Below are 8,853 nucleotides of genomic sequence, written 5' to 3'. Positions count from 1 at the left end.
AGTATAGCGGGGTGTTCGGTAAAATGTTTGTTGAATGAATAAAAGTGAACAAAAAAATCTTACTCCCCCGGGGGTGGGGAGAGGAATGAGATCAGGAAGGGGCACAAGGGGGGCTTCAGAGGTGGAGGTGGTATTCTACTTCTTAGGCTTCAGGGGGGGTTACAAGCTTTATTGCTACTCTGTGTGTTTGTGTGTTTGTATGTTGAATGTTCTTTTGTACATATTCAACATCTAATGAAAGTACTTTTTAAAAATTAATGCAAAAAGAGAAAAGTAGAGAGAGGAAACCCTTGTGAAGTACCTTGCCAAAGGAAGATAGTATTATTGTAACTCTTGACGTTGCTTCTGCACTAGCCCTGAAACTCTTGTAAGTCATCTCACTAATTCATACAGGTTCTGTTTGGGCCAAGCATGGCTGAAAGCTGGAGGAATTCATGGAAATAAGGTTCCATCAGAGACTGAGGCTTGGCGGGGTCTACTTTTCTAGGACAGAAGACGTATGGCGATTTTGTGGTTTCAATGCATTGCCTTTCACTTATGTGTGGGTCACCTCTGTGCCTCGTCAACGTGAAGTTCAGGTAAGCTGTCACGTCTTTGCTTGTGCAGTGGCCTCCACCTTTCTTCCCCTGGCTTATTCTTACTCATCTTTCAAAACCTACTCTAAGTGTCATCCTTTCCGGGAAGTTTCTCTGAACCACCACCCTGGATTAAGCAGCGTCTTGCCGCCTTAGCTCATCTATGGCAGTGGTTGTCAGTTGGGGATGATTTTGTTTCCCTGGGGACATTTGACAATGTCTGGGACATTGTGATTGTCATGACTAGGGGGTAGGGGGGGCAGAGGATGTACCACTGGCATCTAGTGGGTAGAGACCAGAGATGCTGCTGAACATTCTACAATGCACAGCACAGCCACCCCTCACAACAAAGAATTATCTGTTCCAAAATGTCAGTAGTGCCACTGTTGACAAACCCTGCTCGATGAAGTGAAATACTCTCCTCATGTCTCACTGAGGCCCAAGCTCGCCCTGGGCAGGGACCTTGATTCAGCCTTTCATCCCTAGCACCCAGCACAGAACCATAGAGACACACACACACACACACACACACACACACGTATGTATGTATAAAGTATGTATCTACATCTATGTTGTTTTTTCATTCATTTGTTCACCTATTATGTGTGTGAAGTGCCACACTTAGCTGGAGATGCACAAAGCTAAAGTCCCTGCTGTCAAGAAGCTTTGTAATCGAATGGAGGAAAAGGTCATGTATTAATAAATACTTAATTATTCACAAGACAGGTTGACACAGGGCCATCATGGAAGACAGGCCAAGTGCCTTGGGAGACCTGATTATTAGGTTGAACCAAATGAAGTGTTGACGTTATACCTTTTTGACTGGAGAAACAGCAGTTTTGTATGGTTCACCCCTAACTGGTTGAACCTACATACTTGGACCTGGTTGGGGTGACATTCAGACTTCACAGAGGAGAGGCACAGGAAATTGTTTCAGGTCTCTATGGCATCGTCCCTCCCTAAAAATAAGGACTATTTTTTAAAATAATTTCTTTGTATTTTCTTCCCCCACGTCACAGTTCCTGGAAGAGCGCCTCACATTTATAAGGCTTTAGTAATTTTTGTTGACCAGGGTTCAGGTAATTATTTGTACTGCAAGTTGGTTTTATCACTGCGACTGCACTTTTACCCCCAGGAACTCTGGTGAACAGTGTTATATACGCACAAAATATAGAATGCTTTCCCGTGGCAACAGGTACAAGAAAACACAGTCCCCCAAAACTGTCCAAAGCCACGGCCTGTCAGAGGAGCCATCACGGTAACTGACAGGAGCTAAAAGCCCAGAGGGGTAGCTGGTGGCCATCTGTGTGGTCACATGCCCTGGGGTGTCAGGCAGCCCCACACATACCTGGCCACAAGCCTTGGCCATTTACTCACCTCGTGTTCTGGAGCAAGTGGTAGAAGATAAACATTTCAAAGCTGGACTCAGAACTTGGCAGAGTCCTGCTTTCAACCATGTGCAGCCGGAAAACTCTGGAAAACTGAACTGTTTATAAGGGTCAAACTTCGGTAAGTCTGATAAAGTCTGGCTCCAGGTGCCGGTCTAGTCTCTTCAAAGAATTTCCTGGAAGCTCATTGCTGACTGGCTGCATGTTACCAGTGGTGGGTAGCCTGTGCTCCTGGGTGGAATCAGGCAGCAGGGCCATAGCCCCACAGCCCCAATGCAAGCCCGGGCAGGAGCGGGAGGCTTGCGGCCAACAAGAAGATAAGTCTGGGACAGCCCCGCAGGCTATCCAACCATCTTCCAGTTGGATCTACTCTGGGCCACTGGTGACCCCTGTAATGACCTCAGACACCAGTAGCAAGAAAGCCTGGGATCCAATATGCTTCTCCCCTCTCTTTGGGACTCCTAGACAGTAGAGGTAGCTCCTGTCCTTCCCAATACAGCAGTGACATAAAGGACATTTGTTCACATGCATTGCAGTTGATGTTTGAATGTTGTCCTAACTGGACATTGTTGTCAGAGCCATGGACTAAAATACTTGATTCTGTCCTAGATAAAGCAAGCTGTAGCTGTTGAGGATTGTTTTAAGTAAAAGAAGAATTCAGACCATGGATATAGTATTTTCTTTAGCTGTTTCACATAGATACATGTTTTTTTGTTTTAATACTGGTCCATTGGGAAAAGGTTTGTGGAAATTTGAGCAGCTGATGTTTGTGCACTCAGATTCTTTGGAGTTTATCTTCAAGACTTAGTGAGGCAACAGGACTTCCTCCATATCCCCAGGGAAAGGGTTACTCAATTTTGAAGCCATGCGGCTTTCCACCATGTGTTATTGTAACCTCACTGTCCTTCAGATTTTAAAATGCTATAACTGTGGCGATTGCTCTGTGCAGTCAGCCCTTCCCAAAGGTACCCACTGTCCAGTTTGTCCTGTAGAGTATGTCCTCGGCAGAGTTTGGCACTGTTTGTCCGTGATCAGGAGGATTTGACTTATGTAAAATTGACTTAAATCATCCATAAAGAAGACTTTGTTTTAATTTGTATTTTCGTGCCAGGCTCAGTGGCTCACACCTGTAATCCTACCACTCTAGGGGGCTGAGCTGGGAGGATTGCTTGAGGACAGGAGTTCAAGACCAGTCTGAGCAAGAGTGAGACCCCATCTCTACTAAAAATAGAAAAAAAATAGCTGAGAGTGGCAGCGTGTGCCTGTAGTACCAGCTACTCAGGAGGCTGAGGCAGGAGGATCAAATTGAACCCAGGAGTTTGAGGTTGCAGTGAGCTATGATGATGCCACTGCACTCTAGCCCAGGTAACAGAGAGATACCCTGTCTCAAAAAATATATATATATATATTTTTGGAGGGAGAGAAATACTCTTTGGTATAGCTATCATAAATCTCAGCAACTCATAAATGTAGCTTCATTTCTAGGCACTGAATGTTAAAGCCACCAATGTTTCAAGGGCAAGGGCCATATCTGATTTATCTCTTTCCCTGCCATGCTAGAGAGTGTGATAAATGTTTGTTGAATGACCAAGTGTTCCAATCATCATTTCTAGCCTTCTTATTATTATACTACTATTAAAACAATAAGTATGAAAGTTATAGAGAGTCCAAACCCATAGTTTTTTTTTTTATTTTTACACACAAACCCCTCAGTAAACAAACTCATAGTTTGATAATTGAAATTAAATATCCTTGATGGTTTATAAAGTTTTCTAGCCTGAGCATGTCTCGCAGGTAAAGAAACACTTAAAAAATGATTCTAATTAAAAAAATTACTCTAATTCGTCCATACTGGAGGTTCCTGAGACTCCTGTGTGATCATGCCCACAGTTTGTTGCAGTTAGTAACAAAGGTCACAGGGATAATTGTAGCAGTTTGCTGAAGGTGGCCCATACCAGCTGTCAGGAGGCAGCTATGTGGCTCTCTTCCCAGCTCTGTGCTCAGTGACTTCATGTTGGTGGTTTGATATTAGCCCTGGTAGAGTATTTACACCAGGGAAATTGGCAAATGCTAGAAATCAGGACTTTTTTTTTTTCGTGGAGTGCTGATTTTTAAACATTTACTACCAATCCACCAAACAATTATCTTAAATATCATATAATTGTAGGTTATGTTCCTATATCATAACTTTTTTTTAATTAACTAATTTTTTAATTGAAAAAGCCATACATACATATGTGTGTGTTAGATAGACTTCAGTAGAAACTTTGGTTAAAAATGGACTTAAAAATAGAGTGGCTTAAATAAAATAGAAGTTTATTTTTCTCTCAGGTAGGGGTCCAGAGGTAGGCTGCCCAGAGTTGATAAGGCAGCTCTATTATCCTCAGTATGTGACCTCTGTCTCCAGATCTAAAGTAGCTGCTCCAGCTCCCACCATCATGCCTGCATCCCAGGGATGCAGAAGGGGTAAAAGACAAGGCAAGCTTTATCCATTCCTTTCAAGGGCATGGCCCAAAAGTTACACATATCCTTTCTACTCTCATTCCACTGTCTAGAACCTATTAATAGTTACTTGGCCATATCTAGTACAAAGGAGGTTGGGAAGTATGATATCTAGTCAGGCTCCCACATGCCCAGCTAAAACTCAGGATTTCTGTGATTAAAGGAAGAAAGGGAGAATGGATATTGGTGGCTAGCTGGCAGTTGTGGTCACTATAGTGTAAAAAATTCAAGTGATACGAAAGAGCAGACAGTAAGAGTTGGCGTTCCTCCCTCCCTCCCACTCTGGCTTCTAGTCTTAGAAGCCTTAGAAACTCCTTTAGGGAGTTTCAGAAGTTTTCTGTGCATATAATAGCACATATGTATATGTTCTCTCTTAAGAGGCCATGTAGCTCCAGTGGTTTAAGTGTGGATTTAGGTATCAGAGTGGCCTGGGTTTTAATCCCAGTTCCACAGGTGAACTTAGGCAATATACTTAGCCTCTGTGCTAGTTCTCCATATCTAACATGGAGATAATAGTAGTACCTACGTTTCTGGGTTGTTATGAAGACCAAATGTGATCATACGCTTGGTGCTTTGATCAGTTCCTGGCCCATAGTAAGCACTCAAATATGGGTTGTTGTTATATGTGTATCAATTTAATAATATGGAATGCTTATTTATTTAAAAATAACAGCATTGATTTTATTCATCTCAACGTATGATCTCCTTGGCACTTTTGCTCAGAAGTTATCAAGTCTCATCATAGAGGAAACAGATGGGTTCTAGAGTCAGGAGACCTGGATTTGAAGAGGTTCCAATTTGAATCAATCATTCAAACTTCAAACTCTCTGAGCCTGAATTTCTTTCTTCTTCTTCTTCTTTTTTAAATCAGGGCAGCCTCCATTCTGCAAATAGAATGAAAGCTCCCCTGAATTTCCTAATTTATAAATAGGAAAAATAATATGTACCTCCCAGAGCTGTGATGAGGCTCTAACAAGACCACGTAGGTGGAAATGTGTCATAACTATTAAATTGCTATTCTGTATAAAATCTGAAATCATTGAGTTGGAAAGGATTTTAGAGGTCATTTGGTCCAACTAGTTATATGGCTGAGACAATAGGATGGATTTCTCGGAGCACCTGCTCAGCTCACCCACAGAGGCAGGTGGCCAGCAGCCATCAGTGGGGAACTAGGGAACACATGTTGAATTGGTTCGTTTCTCTTTCCCTCCACTGCCACCTCTCCAGGCCAGGCCAAGCAAATACCAGTCCACATTAGGTGTACTGCAGTGGCCTCTTAAATGGTCCTTGTCCTCAGATTTCACCCCCTAATTAGTTCATTCTCCACATAACTGCCAGAGTTATCTTTTTTTTTTTACCTGAGACAGGGTCTCACTCTGTTGCATAGGCTAGAGTGTAGTAGCAAGATCATAGCTCACTGCAGCCTCAAATTCATAGGCTCAAGTGATCCTCCCACCCCAGCTTCCCAAGTAACGGGGACTACAGGCACGTGCCACCATGCCTGGCTGATTTTTCTATTTTTCTTAGAGATGGGGTCTCACTATGTTGCTCCAGATAGTCTTGAACTCCTGGCCTTAAGCAATCCTTCCTCCTCAACCTCCCAAAGTGCTAGGATTACAGAATTATCTTTTTAAAAAAACAAAACAAAAGGTCTGATGTTATGTGACTCCTCTGCTCAAAAACCTTTCATGGACTTCCATTCGTGTAATATGGTGAGACAGGCTTCGGACTGACTTTCCGTGGTACAACATATACTCCAAATCTTAAAGGTACCAAAGGCCTGGCAGGACAATAAAGAATCATCTGATAAAACTGAGAACCCAGGAAGGTACACAGAGGATGGGAGCCACTTTTTTTCCTGAGGAGATTTGCTATAACTCATAAACTCTGTCATGCACGTTATTATCTGGGAGTGATATTCAAAATGACGTCAACAAAATCAAGCCAAGGCCAGATCTGGCCTCCAGACTACAAATAGATTGTGGAGGAAGATGTGGATGGTGGCTGGTGTTCCCTAAAGGCCTTAAGTTTATGTTTATTACCACTGCACTCTTTTGATAATGACTCTCAGAGACTTCCGCAAACCCCTGGCTCTATGCCTACTACTTCAGGAGGTTCCTTCTAAACAGGTGAGAGGCTTACATCAGACAGAGTTACAGAGCTTTTGTCTTTTAAGCGGTTTTTAATTCTCTGGCTTTCTTTTCCCTTCATGGTTTCTGAGTCATTTCTCTGTTTTTAGGCAAGGCGCCCAACACCTAAGAGCTCATAATTCCTCTTCACTTTTCAGGAAGAATAAATCTAGTCTGTAAGGCACATCCTCTGGCTGACAGAGCTCACTTACCAGGGGCTTTGGAGTGGACAGTGGCAGAGATGCGGGCTATCCAGGTAGGCAGCATCTGTGTTGACGGAAGGGCTCCAGGTTTTTAAATCAGGGAGTATCAGTGTTTTAGCATTTCTGTACCCCGGCTTTAAAGAGTGTGTGACATATTCCTGGACAAAATGGAAGGACAAAAAAATACAAGAAGAAAACAGTGAAGGTCTGGGAGGCAAAATGGTGCAGTTTAGACATCAAGAGCATGGCCGGGCACGGTGGCTCACGCCTGTAATCCTAGCACTCTGGGAGGCCGAGGCGGGAGGATTGTTTGAGCTCAGGAGTTCAAGACCAGCCTGAGCAAGAGTGAGACCTCGTCTCTACTAAAAATAGAAAGAAATTGACCAAACAACTAAAAAAAGAAAAAAATTAGCTGGGCATCGTGGCGCCTGCCTGTAGTCCCAGCTACCCGGGAGGCTGAGGCTTGAGCCCAGGAGTTTGAGGTTGCTGTGAGCTAGGCTGATGCCACAGCACTCTAGCCCAGGCAAGAGAGTGAGACTCTGTCTCAAAATAAATAAATAAATAAATAAATAGACATTAAGAGCATGGATTTAAGGACAGGAGAGGTCTAAGATGGAACCCGGACTCTGCCACTTTATAACTGTGTGACCTTTGCCAAATTATTTAAGCCTCTATTCCTCCATCTGTAAACTAGGAATACGATTAGGTTGAACCACATGAAATTGCCTTCATATAATGGTCAAATTATTGCCAAATATTGTCAATGTCATGTGGGCACAATCTAATAATGGTGCCTACATCGTAGGGCTGCTGAGGATGAAATGCGATCATTTATGAAAAGGGCACAGCTCAATTTTTAAGGAGTATTTGAGCAGAGAGCCGAAGGAAGGGGGTGAGCAAGGCAGGCGGAAGGAATGGCGAGGGCCAAGTCTCTGAGGCAGGAGCGTGCTGGACGGTGTTCAGGACAGCAAGGAGACCGCTGTGGCTGGAGCCTGTGAGGGAGAGGGAAGGGAGGTGGCTCAGAGCTGGATCACACAGGGCCACGTGGGCCATTGTGAGGGCGCACCCGTGTGTGTGTGTGTGTGTGTGTGTGTGTGTGTGTGTGTGTGTGTGACTCAATGATGGAAACAGGAGCTAGTATTTAACTTGAATGCTGCTCTGGTCATTTATGCAGCACAGCACAGGTGCTCAATAACCAGAAGTCAAAGAGGCTGAGGATGTAGATGGTATGCAGACAAATGAGACACAGGGAAGAAGGAGCAGGGAGTCTAAATGAAGGGGTAGGCAGCACAAACTGGGACTTTCTGGGGGGAGAGCTGCTCTTTCTGGGAGGCACTGTAAGGAAGGACCCTTGGGCCCCATCGGTGCACGGTCCAGGATGAAGAGCTGCCTCATGGTGCCTGGCACATCGTGCACTGAGGGCAGGCCAGGAAGTTATTCTCAGGTGGCCAATTAGGTGGTAAGTTAGCATCGTTAGCCATTGGGCACACAGGCTCTGCTCTACCAGTTCCCAGTTCTGTGACATGAGGCAGACTACTTAACCACTCTCAGCCTTAGTTTCTGCTTCTGCAAAATGAGGGTAACGATATTTACCTACCTTATGGAGTTGCATAAGGATTAAATGAGATAACTCGAGCAGAGCATGTGGTAAGCACTCAGTAATTATTCTTCCTGGATCAAATATATGGGATGTTGGTAAAGCGTCTCCAAACATGTTTTAAGCCCATTAACTACACTTATTTTCAGGGACTTGTGTGGGGACACAAATCCTTTGCCAGAAGAAACATGACAATCATCTCCAAGGCTCAGGGAGTCTTGGACAGGAAAATGCAGGCTTTGAGGACAGGCTACAAGTCAAGTGTTGGGATGAGGGGAGAGAGGAAATGTGAGAGGTACTCTGAGAGAAAGGTAGACTTTGTTGCAAAATAAGATTTGGTTTATTGAACAATGAGTTAATAAAGAAGAATAAATATTTCCTGGCTTGGCTGGGAAAGGTGGCTCATACCTGTAATCCTAGCACTTTAGGAGGCCAAGGTGGGAGGATCACTTGAGCTCA

This window comes from Propithecus coquereli, unplaced genomic scaffold (genome assembly GCF_000956105.1).
Source record: "Propithecus coquereli isolate 6110/MARCELLA unplaced genomic scaffold, Pcoq_1.0 Scaffold2, whole genome shotgun sequence".
NCBI lineage: Eukaryota > Metazoa > Chordata > Mammalia > Primates > Indriidae > Propithecus > Propithecus coquereli.
This window is presented reverse-complemented; position numbering follows the sequence as displayed.